Source organism: Choloepus didactylus, chromosome 2, assembly GCF_015220235.1.
Source record: "Choloepus didactylus isolate mChoDid1 chromosome 2, mChoDid1.pri, whole genome shotgun sequence".
Taxonomy (NCBI): Eukaryota; Metazoa; Chordata; class Mammalia; order Pilosa; family Megalonychidae; genus Choloepus; species Choloepus didactylus.
The window spans coordinates 232950991-232968453 of NC_051308.1; the positions used below are offsets into that span (position 1 = coordinate 232950991).

Below are 17463 nucleotides of genomic sequence, written 5' to 3' on the forward strand. Positions count from 1 at the left end.
ACACTTGGCTTTATTGAAGCGAAGACCCCATTAATATTTTAAGACACATCCCCTGCCCCAGTACCATTTGTTGACTTGCTTTTGCATCTTTGTCAAAAATATTTCTGCATCTCTTCTGCTCCGTTGATGTACACGTCTATGCCTCTGCGGACACCACACAGTCGTGATGACTGAAGCTCTGTAATGAGTCTTAAAATCGGGAAGACTGTTCCCACTTTATTTTTCTTTTTCAGATTATTTAGCTATTCTAGCTCCTTTGCTTTTCCATATATATTTTAGAATAGACTTGTCTATATCTACAAAAAATCTTGCTGGGATCTTGATAATAATTGCATTAAACCTGTATATCAATTTGGGGAGTGTTCTGGTTTGGTAGAGCTGCTGTTATGCAAAATACCAGAAACAGATTGGCTTTATAAAGAGGATTTATCAGTTTACAAATTTACAGTTCTAAGGCCATAAAAGTGCCCATACCAAGGCATCAACAAGAGGATACCTTCACTGAGGAAAGGCTGATGGCGTCCGGAACACCTCTGTCAGTTGGGAAGGCAGATGGCACGTGTCTGCTGGTCCTTTGCTCCTGGGTTCTGGTTTCAAAATGGCTTTCTCCAAAATGTCTCTGGGCTTCTGTCTTTACTCCTCTCTCTGAACTCCTGTGTGTCATTGCTTCTTTCTCCCAGGGTGTTTCTCTCTAAGTGTCTGGGGGTCCTCTCTTAGCTTCTCCAGGGCAAACTCTGGGCTTCGTCTCTTAGCTTAGCATCTCCAAACATCCTTCTGTCTGCATCTCCCAGCATCTCCAAGTGCCAGCGAGTATCTGGGTCTGTGTCGTTTCTTAGCTTCTCTCTTAAATACCCCAGTGAACTAATCAGTACCCACTCTGAATGGGCGGTGTCCACACCTCCATGGAAATAATTCAATCAGAGTTATCACTCACAGTTGTGTGAGTCAAATCTCCATGGAAACAATCAAAAGGTTCCACCCTAAGACTGGGTTAAAAAATCATGGTTCTTGTAGGGGACATAATATATCCACACTGGCACAAGGAGAAATGATATCTTTACTACATTGAGTCTTCCAATCCAAGAACATGTGTGTCTTTCCATTGATTAGATCTTCTTTGATTTCTTTCACCAGCATTTTGTTGCTTTCAGCATGCAAGTTCTGCACATGTGTTATTAGCGTTACACCTAAGTATTTCATTTTTTGAGTGATTATAAATGGTATTGTATTTTTTAATTTCAAATTCCATGTGTTCATTGAAATACAACTGATTTTTTTATGCATTGATCTTACTTTGCTGAACTCACTTATTTCTAGGAAGGTTTTTTTTTTTTTTTTTTTGGTAGATTCCTTGGGATTTTCTACACAGACCACTGTGCCATCTGCAAATGGGCACAGTTTTATTTATTTCTTCCTGATCTGAATGCCTTTTACTTCTTTTCTTGCCTTACTGGCTGACTAGAACTTCCAATACCATGTTGAATAGCAGTGGTGGGAGCCAATGTCCTTGTCTTATTCCTGATCTTAGAGGAAAGCATTTAGTCTTTCACTGTGAAGTATGTTCTTAGCTGTAGGTTTTTTGGTAGATGCTCTTTATCAAGTTGAGGTGGTTCCTGTGTATCCCTAAGTTGCTAAGAGTTTTTAAATGAATGGCTTGGATTTTTCTCAAATGTTCTTCTGCATCAATTGATAAGATCATGTGATTTTTCTTTAGCCTGTCTGTGTGGTGAATTACATTCTTCTTTGACTATTGTCTCAGCCTTGTATCCTGGGATAAACCTCACTGGTCATAGCATATATATGTATTTTTTATGTATTGCTGAATTCTGGTTGCTAATATTTTGTTAAGAATTTTACCATCTATGTTCATAAGGGATATTGATCTGTAGTTTTCTTTTTGATCTGTCTTTGTTTTTGGTCTCAGGGTAATACCTCAATAGATGAGTCAGGGAGTGTTCCCACATCTATTTTTCTCGAAGAAATTGCATAAAATTGCTGTTAATTCTTCTTTAAATGTTTGGTAGAAATCTCCAGTGAAGCCATCCAGGCCTGGAGAGCCTGTTCAGGAGTTTTTAAAATTATAAATTCAATTTCCTTAATAGAGTATTCAAATGATCTATTTTATACTGGGTGGGTTGTGCTAGTTTGTGTTCTCTGAGAAATTGGTCCATTTCATATAAGTTGTCAAATATTTGTATTTAGAGTTGTTCATAGTATTCCCTTATTACATTTTAGTTGTCTACAGTCTCTGTATTGATTTTTCCTGTTTCATTCCTGATATTTGTAATTTGTGCCTTTTTTCTTTGTCAGTCTTGTTAGATGTTTGTGAATTTTATTGATCCTTTCAAAAACCAGCATTTTGTTTCATTGATTTTCCCCATTGTTTTTCAGTTTCATTGATCTGTTCTTTATTATTTTCTTCCTTTTATTTGCTTTGAGTTTATTTTGCTCTTCTTTGTCCAGTTTCTTGAGGAGGAAGCTGAGATTTATTTTTCCCCTCCTTTTCTCACCTTAGTCTCTCCCTATCTATCATGTTCTCTTTGGGAGAGTTTATTCTCTCCATCTAATTACTCTTGTGCTCCCATTTACACTGAAAATTTTTTTTAATTAAATTCAGTTTTATTGAAATACATTCACACACCATACAATCATCCATGATATACAATCCACTGTCCACAGTATGATCACATAGTTATGCGTTCATCACCACAATCTATCTCTGAACATTTTCCTTACATCAGAAAGAACCAGAACAAGAATAAAAAATAAAAGTGAAAAAAGAACACCCAAATCATCCCCCCATCCCACCCCATTTGTCCTTCAGTTTTTATCCCCATTCCTCCACTCATCCATACACTAGCTAAAGGGGGTGTGATCCACAAGGTCTTCACAATCACACTGTCACCCCTTGTAATCTACATTATTATATAATTGTCTTCAGGAGTCCAGACTGCTGGGTTGGAGTTTGGTAGTTTCGGGTATTTACTTCTAGCTATTCCAATACATTAAAGCCTAAGAGGTGTTATCTATATAGTGCATAAGAATGTCCACCAGAGTGACCTCTCGACTCCATTTGGAATCTCTCAGCCACTGAAACTATTTCGTCTCATTTTGCATCCCCCTTTTGGTCAAGAAGATACTCTCAGTCCCACGATGCCGGGTCCACATTCATCCGGGACCACATTCATACTCTGCGTTGCCAGGGAGATTTACACCCCTGGGAGTCAGGTCCCACGTAGCGGGGAGGGCAGCGAGTTCACCTGTCGAGATGGCTCAGTTAGAGAGAGAGAGGGCCACATCTGAGCAACAAAGAGGTACTCAGGGGAAGACTCTTAGGCACCATTACATGCAAGTTTAGACTCTCCTTTGTGGTAATGAGCTTCATAAGGGCGAGTCCCATGCTCAAGGGCTCAGCACATCAAACCGCCAGTCCCAATGTTTTACCCTGAAATTTTTAAAGGTAATAGAGAAAGCTTAGATTACTGATTTGAGACTTTTTCTCTTTTCTAGTTTAAATAGTTAGGGTTATAAATGTCCCTGTCAGCACTGCTTTGTCAGAATCCCACAAATTTTGCTATATTCTATTTTCATTTTCATTCTGTTCGGTGCAGTTTTAGAATTTCCCTTCGCACTTCCTCTTTGACCCATGAATTATATAGAAGTGTTTTGTTTAGTTTCCAAGTGTCTGGACACTTTCCTGCTATCTCTGTTATTGATTGCTAGTTTGACTCCACTGTGGTCAGAGAACACACACTGCATGATTTCCATTCTTTTAAATTTGTTGAGGTTTGTTTTATGACCCAGGATATGGTCTGTCTTGGTATATGTCTTGTGAACACTTGAAAAGAATGTGTGTTCTGCATTTGTTGCATGGCATGTTCTATAAATGTCAACTAGATCCTATTGGCTGATAGTGTTGCTGAGTCCATCCATAACCCTCTGATTGTCTATTTGTTCTATCAGTTGTTGAGAGGGGCATTGAAGTTCTCCCACTATAGCTATGGGCCTGTTTCTCCTTCTAGTCTATCAGTTTTTGCTTCACAAATTTTGCAGCTCTGTGTTTGCTACCTACACATTTAGGGTTGCTATATCTTCTTGGGGGACTGCACCTTTTATCATTATGTAATATCCCTTTCTGTTCCTGGTTGATTTTTTCCTCTGAAGTCTGCCTTATCTGATACTAATAAAACCACTTTAATGCTTTAATGTTTGCATGCAATGCCTTTTTCTACTCTTTTACTTTCGACCTACTTAATTTCATTATATTTGAAGTGAGTTTTCTTGTAGACAGCATACAGTGGTCACATTTTTTAAAAACTCATCCTGCCAAACTGTCTTTTAATTGGTGTATTTAGACCACTTATATTTAATGTAATTATTGGCATATTAGGATTTAAGGCTGCCATTTTATTTATGTATTTATTTTTGTGGTTGCTGTATCTGTTTGCTTTTTCCTGCCTACCTGGGGGTTACTTGAACACTTTGTAGAATTCCATTTTGATTTATCTGTAGTGCACTTGAGTGTACTCTTGTGGGGCTGGGAATTCTGGCTCCCTACATGGCTTCCACTGGCCCTGCAGGGGTGAGGGTGGGATAGACTCCTGGCATCTGGGCCAGTAGTGAAATTCCTGGCTCCCCAGGAGGTCTCCTATAAAACTAGAGGAAGAGTTTTACTATCTCAAGAAAATGGGGATTACCCCCCTAGGGGGATTTGGGCTGCTCATCAATCAGAGGATTTTCGGCAGGGACCTGGGACATTAAGGGAGCCTCCCCTTGCCGTGGAAAACCACTGAGCCCATTATCTTTAGTTGCTGTGATAACAGGGGACCCTAAGTCCATGCCCTTTAAAGGAGTGATGGCTTATTCTGGTTCGAGTCATGACTTTAGGTAATTTTTCATTTTCTTTGTGTCTGGAACTCTCCATGGGGCTGGACTAACTTCTTTCAAATAATCACTTCACTGCCTGCTCGAATTCAGAATTCTTTCCTTCTCTTTCTCTCTTGTTTATAGTTATTTGCATTTCACCCAGCTGGATAATGTATAGCTCAGCGTTTGTCTGGCATTGCCAAGGGCTGGATCAACAGGGATTTGGACCAATGCCCAAGCTCCTTCCCTCACCACTGCGCTGTGTGATGCCACACTGAGAGGGACATCTTGGGGTGTCTGACCTGACATGGAGAATAGGGCCTGGGGTTTGCCTCCCTCCCTGGGCAACAGACGCCTCCCCACTTTGGCAGGGACTCAGTCAGAGGGTAGCTTTGGGGAAAGCAACCAGCTCTTCATCTGGGAGTTTAAAGAAGACCCTCCCCACCCCTGCCGTGGTCAGGGTGTTGACCTCTCGGCTGGACACTCAAAATGCCACCAGGGTTGGGGCTCTGCTTCCTGTTGTTGGAAATCCCAGGGGAGACCTCCTGCTTCACATGCTAGGGTTAGTGAGTTTCACCCTTTTAAAAAAGTAATGGGCCTTCTCCCCACCTTATCACAAGGGGGTGATGATAAAAAATTGGGGGGAAAAAGGCTAGTTGGAGAAAACACAAAAATTTCCACTGATTTCATCGAACAGTCACTTCTAACAAGTAAGTTTATTTCCCTTCATTTTTTTTAAATATATAGAATATTTGGTTTTATATCATGGATTCTTTCTGCTCTTTTATGTTTATTTGGATTTTAAATTTCCAGTTATTATTCTAAAAATACTATCTATTTTTAAAAAGTAGAAAGATAAACTCCTCCCTACCCACATCCCCTAATTTCACTCCCCAATGGAGACCTTGGTTATCAATTAAGTCTGGATCCTTCTAGAATGTCTTGTAGCTCATTAGAGATGATAGGATTTTGCCAAATCTACTGTTTCACAATTTATCTTTCACTTTATAGGTCTCAGACAACTTTTTTTTTTAATTCAACTTTACTGAGATACGTTCACATACCATGCAGTCATACAAAGTGTACAATCAGTTGTTCACAGTACCATTATATAGTTGTGCGTTCATCACCAGAATTAATTTTTAACATTTTCATTACCACACACACAAAAATAAGAATAAAAATTAAAGTGAAAAAGAACAATCAAAGTAAAAAAGAACACTGGCTGCCTTTTTTTTTGCCCCCGTTTTTCTACTCCTCCATCCATACACTGGACAAAGGGGAGTGTGGTCCTTATGGCTTTCCCAATCACATTGTCACCCCTCATAAGCTACATTGTGATACAATCGTCTTCAAGATTCAAGCATTCTGGGTTGTAGTTTGGTAGTTTCAGGTATTTACTGCTAGCTATTCCAATTCACTAGAACCTAAAAAGGGTTGTCTATATTGTGCGTAAGAGTGCCCACCAGAGTGACCTCTCGGCTCCTTTTGGAATCTCTCAGTCACTGAAATTTATTTCATTTCACATCCCCCTTTTGGTCAAGAAGATGTTCTCCGTCCCGCAATGCTGGGTCTAGATTCCTCCCTGGGAGTCATATACCACGTTGCCAGGAGATTTACACCCCGGTGTCAGACAACTTTCTATGTCCTATCTATAAACTATTTTAATTTTTCTGTTTTTATATACATTTAAATTCTAAAAGATGTATTCTAATCAAACTGTGCCTAATTTAATCCATTTCCATAGGTAATTATTATTATAACCACCCACCTAGCCCACCCCTACTTATTCATTTAGTGCTTTACCATTTTATAGAGTACTTCCCTCTGTACTCAGATTTTTTCACTTAACATGAAAGGTATTTATCATATTACCACAAAGAAGTTGCAGGTTTCCTGTTGCATCAAATGGCAGTACTGAGGTTTTCCTACCCATTCCCATATGCTTTTACATTTTGACCAAGCATGATTCTCATTTTTTGCTATCATAAATCCAAAATAAAGATTTGTCTCTGAAGAGGACTATTTCCTTGGTTTTTTTTTCCCCCAGAAGCAGAAATTCTGATATTCAAAGTTGTTTTCCAAAGAATTCTATCAAATCACACTTACCTAGGCAATTCACAAAACTGCTCATTTCACCACGATCTGCGCAGCAACTTTTGCTTTGCTTTGTTGTTGTTTCCACTCTTTTGATGGTGGCATTTTGTGATTATTTAGTTCCTAAGGAGATGGACCAGTTTTCCAGTTGTTTGTCATGCAGTTACTGATGTTGCTATTGTCATCTTCCTCACTACTGTAGAGCAGTTTTGATCAGGAGAGATGTTAGGGAGGGAACAGCCCAGAGCCAGGGAGCTGGGACCCTGCGGGCAATTCGTGACCTCACAAATCCATCCGTTTGCCTTTTCTGGTTGAGACTCTGCTTGTACCTCTCCAAAGAAATGCAAAGTCAAACCTGGTACTATGTTAGAGTAACACTACCATATAAGGTTGAACCTGGGGCTGCCTTCAAATAACACTGACGCCTCTCATTCCCCTCACCAGGCTTACAGATTGCCTTTTCATTTGCTCATTGGGTTCACACCTTGCCAGGAAGCCCAAAGACAGGATTGGGTAATGCTACTTACCGCACAGGTATTGACAGAGCGTGCCCTGATTCGGTGTGGAGGCCAGCTTTTCCAGCAACTTTCTTCCTCATTATGGGTCCCTCCTCACCAAGAAGGGTTGCCGGGTAACTTCAGCCACTGTTCACGGGCTGGGTAGGCTTAGAATGAACAGGCCTCTTGGCCCTATAGAGCCCAGGGCCATCATGGAGGCTAATTAGGCAGGGGGTTTGCCGTGTGTCCCCAAATATTAGCACTCTCACCCCAATTCTCACTGATCAGGGCGTCCAATGGCTGCCACATGCTATTTGCACACCATCGTCTCTTCGATTTACTGAGCACTCGGTGTCTGTCAAGGTCTCAAGGAATCCAGGCCTCAATTGTTCTGGGATGTTCTGATTTCAAATATGCTATCCCAACATAGCCCTTCCTTTGGTGCCTTTGTGCAGAGAATGTTACAGTCCCAGCATCTGTTTCTTGACCATGGCACTTATCTCGGTGCTCTGAGCCCTGGGCAGCCCCCAGCCCAGGCCGGTGACACATGCCACCTTATGTCATCTTCCCATCAACCCCAACAGGAAGGGATTATCAACCCCATTTGCCCATTTGTAGACAAGAAAACTTAGGCTCAGGTAAGTTGAATGACCTGAACAAGACTGGGTCACACAACTGGTAGTAAAAGAAATACGGATTTAACCCAGATCTAGCTGATTGCAAAGCTAGATCCACAAGGTTCTACTGGTCAAGTAGAGGGGGAAATAAAACACCCCAGATTCCCTGGTTATCTCCCAGATTTAGATTCATCTGACAGACACCCACCAAGCACCCCCACTGTGCCTACCCAGCATCGGAGACACAGAAGATGGAAGATGCTCTGCCTTCAAGGAACACTTAGTTTAGGATCAGCATTCTTAACTCCTTTGGGGACACTGCACCTCTGAGCATTTGAAGGAAGCAATGAAGGTGCCTTATCTTTCCTTTGCTTATAGTTGGGGAAACCGAGGCACAGGGAGGCGATGTAACTTGCTTAACATCATGGGAAAGTTGATGCAGAACCAAGCCTGGAACCTCCTCTTCCTTGTTAGTGTTCTTTATCTTCTGGGGGTCCTTAGTTTGGGTTTCCCCAAAAGGAGATGCTGAGACAATGATTTGTGTTAGCCCACCCAAGGAGCAAGGGAGCTAGGGTATTTGCTCCCCCACTCCCGTCATTCATTCCCCAGGCCTCAGATCAGCAGGCTGTGCTGGCCAGAGAAAGACTCAGGCAAGGAGCACAGGTGCTGGCATTTGGAGGCTGGGCCTCCATGAACTGAAGAGTGACGGGTTGTAGGTGGGCAGTGATGCACCTGCTGCAAGAGGGTGTGGGCGTCCTTCCAGAAGCAGAGGACAGCTGGGAACACACATCTCCGAGAAGTGCACATAGAACATTTTGCATAGTTTGATGGGTTCGTGGACCCGCTGGAGCCCATTAAGGAACCTGGCGTAAGAACCCTCCCCCCTCCCCTGTTCCCAGCTCTAATCTCCCTCCAGGGACTCTTCCTCTTTCCCCCACTCCCACTCACCTGCCCTCCCCAGGATACAGCCCAGGCCTCATCCACACAGCTGCTTTCCACCCATATCCGTTAGGGACTCTTCCGGAGAGAGGGGGCTCAGGGATGTCATCATGGTCTGGTCACTCCATGCAGTGTGCCCCCCTCTTCCCTGAATCCGGGGCTCCAGGCAGCTCACCCCCTGCCAACCCTCCCCGCGGGGTCGCGCAGACCCTCTGCCATCTGTCAGCTGGAGCCCCATCTCCTCTTTCTCCGGCCAGGGCGAGCTGTGTCGATGAACTTGATTTCACAGGCATATGTGTTCCGCAGTTGCCTTTTTATCTGCGTGCATTTCTTCAAGTTGTGAAATATCCCATAAAAATGGAGGAGTGTGTGAGCTTCCATTCATTTTAAGGAATAGTAACACAGCGAACACCTGTGAAAACACCGCCCTAGCTAAGAAACAGGATGTCTTCAGTACCTTTGAGGCCGTGTGGGGCCCCTCCCTAACTGCAGCCCCCCTTATCTCCACGGGCTGATAATGAAGCCAACTTCATGGTCATGGTCCCCTTGCTTTTCTTTATGGTGTTCACTTTCTTGTGCAGTGTTGCCTGTTTATGGACTTTATGTAAATGGAGGCACCCTTTTCTCCTTTGTGTCTTACTTCTTTAAGTCAACATTATGTCTGCGAAATTCATCCATGTTGATGTGTGAGCTACAGATTTTTCTTCATTGCTCTCTAATATTCCATCATATGAATGTACAACAATTTAGTTATCCATTCTACCAGTGATGGTAACATTTCCAGTATTTGGATAATATAACCAGCATTGCTATGAATATTCATGTTTCCTGGCCACATGTGCAAGGGTTTCTCTAGGTATATGCAGAGGAGTAGAATTGCTGGTCATGGGGCTTGGGAGTTTTCAAATTTACTGGTTAATAACAAACAGCTTTTCAAAGTGGTTGTACCGTGTTTCACTCCCATCAGCAATTTATGAGGGTTCCGGTTGTTTCATGGCCTTGCTAAAGTTCTATTTTATGTATTTGCTTATTTTTGCCTAGCCTGGTAAGCATGTAGCAATATATCATTTTGGTTTTAATTTGATTTCCTAATTACTAATGAGGTTGAATATCTTTTCATATGTGTATTGGAAATGTGTTTTCTATTTTGTGAGGGGCCTGTTTAAATTTTTGGCCATTTTTCTATTGGGTTGTTACTCTTTTGCTTTTTCTTATAGAATGATAGGAGTTGTTTATGTATCCTAGATACTGGTTCCCAATGAGCAACATGATAAAGGAAAAGAATGAATAATTTAATGACATTAAAATTAAGAACTTGTATTTATCAAAAGAAAGATTAAGAGGGTAAAAAGCAAGGCATAATTGGGACAAAATACATTTGTAATTCATGTAAATGATGATGGACCAGTATCTAGGATTTATAAACAATTCTTACCATTCAATAAGAAAATGTTTCTGGTCTTCTGTGCAATTGGTTTATTTATCTATCTCTGCATAATTTCCACATCACCTGAATTATTATTGCTTTACCGCAATACTTGATTTATGGTAAAGAAGTTCTCCCATCTTTTCATCTTGGCTCTGCACTTCTATATACATTTTATAGTTTATCAAGCTCTACAGTCACTCACACACACAACACACACACAATCTGAATGGGTTCTGGTTGAGTATGCACTAATTCATTAATTTATAGATCTTAAGGAGAAGAGAAATGACATCTTTTCAGTACTGAACCTTCCAATCCATGAACATGGTATATCACACTATTAATTTAGATCTTCTCTAGTATTCTTTCAATACAATTTTAGAATATACCTCACAAAGATTTCACACATCTCTTATTAGATTCATTCTTTGGGTTTTGACTTGTTGATGCTACTCGAAGTGTCATATTTTTAATTTTGCATTTTCTATATGTTGTTGGTAAATAGCAATACAGCTGATTTTTGTATATTTGTTTTACATTGATAACCTTGCTAAACCCTCTCATTGATTCTAATAGTTTGCAGATCTTTTGGATTTTCTACATATATAATCATTAATTTCCAATCCTTAATACTATTATTTCTTTTTCTTGCCTTACTACACTGGTGTGAACTTTCTGTTCAATGTTGAATAGAAGTGATGATAGTGGACATTCTTGGCTTGTTTTGATCCCAGAAGGAAATATTTCAACATTTCATCGAGTATACTTTCTTGTAGATCAGTGGTTCTCAAACTTTAGCAGCACTGCAATCACCTGGAAGGTTACTGGGCCCACCTCCAGGTCTCTGATTCAGTAAGTTTGGAGTGGGGCCTGAGGATTTTCATTTCTAACACGTTTCCTCATAATGCCGATGCTGCATTACCAATGCTGTGGTCCGAAAACCACTCTTTGAGAACCACTGCTGTAGACATTCTTGATTTAAAAGTTCTGTTCTATTCTTAGTCTAGGTTTTATTTTAAAATCATAAATGATGATTTTAACTGTTTTTATTCTGATTTATTGAGATGATCATATAATTTCTTCTTTAATCTATTGAATTACATTAATTAGTTTTCTAAGATGATATTTGCAGTTCTGGGATCGACTTCATAGTGTATCCCTTTTGGATTTTGTTTGCTGATAGTTTTGTTTGGAATATCTATGTGCATGGATTTGTTACTGTGCCTTTAGGATTCCATTCTCGTGCTGTGCTTGTCAGGTACAGTATCTAGCTCAGACTAAACATTAAAAAATGGGATCTATTGTAATTATCATTATGCCCTTATAATTGTACTTATCATAACCATGTGCCATTGTCCATTTGCCTTGATCCTCTCCTAATCTAAAAGCTTTATCAAAGCAGGTCCATGTTTGCTCATTCACTGTTATATCCCCCAGAGACCACCACTGAACTGGACACATGGTAGGGATACTTGTGCCTGTGTATTGGGGTCTTTATTTGTCTCTGTTTTATATATATGTAATATAGGAGGTTGAAGAGGATGCATAAGGCACTGACTCTGCAAGAGGATAGAAAGGAAAGAAATGGTATCTGTTAGGGGCTCACTGTGTCCCAGGTGCTGCTTCCATCCTTGCGGCAGATCGGAGAGTTAGGATTCACTCCCATTGCACAGAGGTGGAAACAGAGGCACAGCTGCAGGAATTCTCTCACTGAATTTGCTGCTGCAAGGTGGTTGGGAACCTTCTGTAAAGGTCCACAGGTGGCAGGAGTGACTCTGGCATGCTTCCTTCCTTCTGATAATGAAAGTCTTACATTCCAGGGCAGCTAAAACAAAGCACCAGAAACTGGTGGCTTAAATCAGTGGAAGTTTCTTGGCTCACAGTTTTGGAGGCTAGAAGGTATGAAATCAAGGTGTGGGCAGGGCCCTGCTCCCTCCGAGACCTGCAGGGGAGGGCGCTTCCTGGCGTCTGCCATCTCTGGGGGTTTGCCATCAATCCTCTGCATTCCTCAGCCTGCAGTTGCAGCATGTCACACTCTGCCTCCATTGCCACGTGGCCATCTTCTCTCTGTGTCTGTCTGACCCTGTGTCCAAATTTCCCGCTTCTTATAAGGACACCAGTCATACCAGATTAGTGCCCACCCAAGCTTGTTTGGCCTTTTCTTAACTAATCACATTTTCTAAGACCCTATTTCTAAATAAGTTCACATTTACAGGATCAGGGGTTAGGAATTGAACATATCTTTTGGGTGGACACAATTCAACCCATACCAATGAGAATCAGATTACTGGCGTTGGCTTCCTTTTTTCTTGGGCTGCTGGGAAGCTCAGATCCTAATTTTGAGGTTACCCATACTTGCTTGTTTGGTCCTCATGGTCCTATATTTGTTTGTCCTTTCTCATGGTCGTTATTCTCTGGATTTTTTTCCTGCTTTGGGGTCTTTATTTGTCTCTGTTTTATAGTCATCCGTTTGCTGAATGTCTTTTTGTTATAGGTGGCCTCAAATCCCTTGAGGAATGAGTCAAGAGAACAAATAAAGAAATAAATAGAAAATAAGAACACATAATGCCAGTACCCTCTTGGGTTGTGTAACTCACATGAAAACTTATTTCTGAGATGCCCTGCCAAGTCCTGCTCAGGCCCCTGCTTGCTGGAGTCCTGGGAACTGCCTGGGGCAGCTCTAATTGCTGTGATCGAGAGGTTTTAGGTTAAGATGCAATTTCTCAGGATGCTTGAGACTCATTTAGCTTTAATGTTGGCCTTCAACTCTTCAAAGACTGTGTTACTTCAGAGCCGGTTTGGCAGCAGTTTCTTTTTATCTACCAGTTCGTGACACGCATCTGTTGAGCTCCCATGCAGGGCAACACTCACCTGGGTTTTCCAAATGTGCATTCCTTTCTAGGAACTCTGGGGTAACTCTCGCCCTCTGACATATTTATCAGGAACCATCCCAGATCCTCACCACCAACCTAACCAGGAAGTGGTGGGAAGCAGAAGACACAGGTTCCACAGCCCAGAACTGGAGAGATTAGCCCCTCTCCTACCCTAGGCCTCATGAAAACTTGCCCACTGCTCTCTTCCTCCCTGAGCCCTAGGGCACCAGCCTCTGGTGCTCTGAGACTACAGCTCAACCTCCAGGAGGTGGAAAGTACAGATGTCTGCTTTGTTAACCAGGGCTTTCCTGGAGCCAGGCTTCTTATGTGTCCAGTGGTAACTTAAAAACTTTGTCATCAGGAAAAACTGGGTAAGGATTCCTTGGTTGGCGGTGCAGAAGAGCTGAGCCTTCAAAATGAAATGTACCTGTATTCTTAGCTGAACTGGCAAGTTACAAGAAGTACTTTCTTCCCCTGTCACAGAGCTGCAGTTTAGTGAGTGCCAGGCACCAAGCACCAGCTCTTTTTTTTTTTTTTTTTTAAATTAAATTCAGTTTTATTGAAATACATTCACACACCATACAATCATCCATGATATACAATCCACTGTCCACAGTATGATAACATAGTTATGCGTTCATCACCACAATCTATCTCTGAACATTTTCTTCACATCAGAAAGAACCAGAACAAGAATAAAAAATAAAAGTGAAAAAAGAACACCCAAATCATCCCCCCATCCCACCCCATTTGTCCTTTAGTTTTTATCCCCATTCCTCCATTCATCCATACACTAGATAAACGGGGTGTGATCCACAAGGACTTCACAATCACACTGTCACCCCTAAGCACCAGCTCTTACACTGCTCACAACCACCTCCTACAACAAGTACTAGTACTATACCTAGAAGGAGGTACTGGTACTCTCCAATGAGGAGAGGAAAGTTCAGAGATATTAAGCAACCAGCCCAAGGTCATACAGCCAGCAAATGGCAGAGCCCATGCTCTTAGCTGTGCCTACAGCCATTGCTGCTAACTGCCTCATGGTAGTATGTGCTCAATAAATGTTTTCTGAATCAAATGAGAGTGGACTTGAGAGTTGGCTTCTCATTCCTTTCCCCACCTGCAGAGCTCTCACCCATGAGCAATGGGCAGATACGGGTTGGCAAATAAACCTCTGCTCACTTCCGTGTTGGCACACCGTTTGCTTAATCACTGCAAACAGAGAAGCAGGAAAGACAGAAAGAGACACTTCCCCAAATCCCTTGTCAGTCACCAGGCCATTAACGAGGGCCTTTTGTCTGCTCACACTGGAGAAGCACTTCTCTCCAGGAAACTCTCCTTACTATGACCTTGGGAACAGGAGGAGGAGCAGACAGAGAGGAACCCACAGGCTCGAAATCCAAAGGGAGAGGATAATAGGAAGGGAATAGAAGTGAAACTTGAGCTGAAAACTAAGGCCTGGGACCTGGGCTGCCTCTCTCCATGAAAGAGATGTTCTCCCAGGCCTGCTCTTTTTCTCCTCTGGGCCCAAGGTGGCTAGCGGTCAGCAAAAAATTTCCTGCCCCCACTTCTGGAACATGGACTTGACTCTGGGAAGCGGCCACACAGCCGAAGACCACACTCCCAGAACTCCTTCCATCCAGGTGTGGTCACTACATCGTTCTCTCCAATGGGCTGCAAATGGAAGTGATACTGGGCCCGAGGGGTTAAGGGGCAGGTGGTTCTTGCCACCCTGTCTTCTCTTTTTTGCAGGCTCGAGGCCACGGTCCAGGGAAGACAGCAGAGCCTCCAGCCACCTGGGTCCCTGAGGTGAGGCCCATCTCTTCCCAACACACACACTTACCACCCTGTCCTGAACCACCCCAGGCATTGGCATGAGCACGAAATCAACTTTTATTGTGCCTGAGCCATTTTACATTTTTGAGTCTATTTGTTAGAGCAGCTAGCCTACCCTAATGAATACTTTCTCCCAAACTGGTCCTTTCCCTTTTCTCTCTGTGGCACCAGCATTCTATCAGAGACTCGTGGATGAGTCCACCAGGAAATGTCTGAGAATGTCAATAGCATCTATCAACAGGAAAATGTATAAATAAATTGTGCTACACACAAACACTCACACACATTGTCATAAAACGGACTAGAACATAGCAATGAAAAGGAATGAATCACCAAATCATGCAACATGTATGAATCTCACCGACACAGTGTGGGTGAAAAAGCAAGTTAAAGATTAATGCAATAATGTGGTTCTACGTGTACAAATTTTTAAAACAGGCAAAACTAAACAGCAGGCAGTTCAGAGATATGTATGTGGCAAAACCATAAAGACAGACAACAGAATGAATTCAAAATTGAGATTCGTGGGAACCTTGGTTTGGGAGAGAGGTGGGAAGGTCACCCATAGGCTGTGGAGGGGGTTGAAGTGTTCTCTTTTAAAGAAAAAAGCCTGCTACTTCCATTTCTAAACAAATAGTCAACCGACTGTAGCTGCTTCTCTCTGGGTGAAATGGTGCACAGCCTTCTGACTTGTATCCTTGCTCCCATTCCATTTGTATTAGTTAGGGTTCTCTAGGGAAACAGAACTAACAGGAGATATTTGTAAACATGAGGTTTTATAAAAGCATCTCATGCAACTGTGGGGATGCACGAGTCCAAATTCTGTAGGGTAGGCAGCAAGCTGGCAACTCTGATGAAAGTCTTCAATGAACTCAGCCGGCTGGCTCAGGAAGTGAAGATTGTCTCTCTTTTCCCTTACATGTCTTCAACTAATTGGATTAAATCCAGCTGATTGAGTTTTCTCATTGAGGAAGACACGCCCTTCGTTGATGTAATCAGCCACGGCTGCAGCCAACTGACTGATGATTTAATAACACAGCCTTCCGGTTTATTAACCAACCACAAATGTCTTTGCATTAATGGTTAGGCCAGTGCTGGCTTGACCAGACAACTGGGCACCATCACCTGGCCAAGCTGACACATGAGCCTAAGCATCACACCATTCCTCACCCAAACCTCATACCAAGCCAAGGATACAATTCTGTGGCATTAATTACATTACGATGTTGTGTCATCCTCACCACCATCCATTACCAAAACTGTTTCATGACCCCAAACAGAAGCGCTGCATCCATTAAGCAATAAACTTCCCCACAGCCCCTGTTAACCTCTAACTTACCTTTTGTCTTTATGAATTTGCCTATTCCTAGGTATTTCATGGGAGTCTCCTTTTGGGTCTGGCTTATTTCACTCAACATGATGTCTTTAAGGTTCATCCATGTTGTTGTATGGATCAGAAATTCATTCCGTTTTACAGCTGTAATGGTATTCCATTGTGTGTATACACCACATTCTGTTTGTCCATTCATCTGTTGATGGACGCTTGGGTTCCTTCCGTTTTTTGGCTATTGCGGAACAATGCTGCTGTGGACATGTGTGTGCAAATACCTGTTCAAGTCCCTCACAACTCATTTTTTTTTAATTAAAAAAACAAGCCTTTATACACATACCCACCATATTCACATGTGACCAAATCATACCTTTCTTTTAGTATTTTTTATCCGTCCTTTTTCTGCTTGGCTCCTTCCTCCTCCCTTGTGGTAGCCCCTCCAAGTCAGCCGGGATATTTCCAGTTCATTCTTTTTTGAGGATGGCATAATATTCCAAGGCATGGGAGATACGGCCATGTATTTAAACACACCCCTTCATGAACATTTACTTTGTTTCCTGCTTTTTCACCATGATGCAAAAGAAATGGGGTGTTTAACCGAGGTACGTTATCAGAACCATCTGGGAAGTGTTGAAACACACAGTGGCCATGTCCAGGAACTCAGCCTCAGGAGGCCTGGGCGGGGGTGGGGGGCAGGAATCTGTATTTTCCACTCATGTGTCAGCTGACTCCTGTGTTGCCTGAGAACCACTGACCCAGTGATGTTGCGGGAATTGCCTGGTCATTGGAGGTGCCACTACCAGACCATGGAAAGGAGCCCACGGCTCCCTGGAATGCTGATTCTAGGTCAGGGGAGGGGGGAGGGCACCGGGGAGGGGGAGACAGTGTGGCGTGGGTTACAGGTGCTTACCCTGGCTGCACATCAGAATCACTGCACAGCTTTTTACAACATCCCGATGTCCAGGCAGCATCCCCA

General features: G+C 42.4%; 1 protein-coding gene across 1 annotated transcript in view; it reads right to left on the reverse strand.

Annotated features, from left to right (window-relative positions):
- Positions 1–16620, reverse strand: part of PADI4 (peptidyl arginine deiminase 4) — a 51546-nt gene extending 34926 nt beyond the window's left edge. The window contains exon 1 of the mRNA XM_037828380.1: positions 16497–16620. The gene's annotated coding sequence lies outside the window, so the exon portion shown is untranslated. The remainder of the gene's footprint in view (positions 1–16496) is intronic.
- Between the last annotated feature and the right edge of the window lie 843 nt (positions 16621–17463).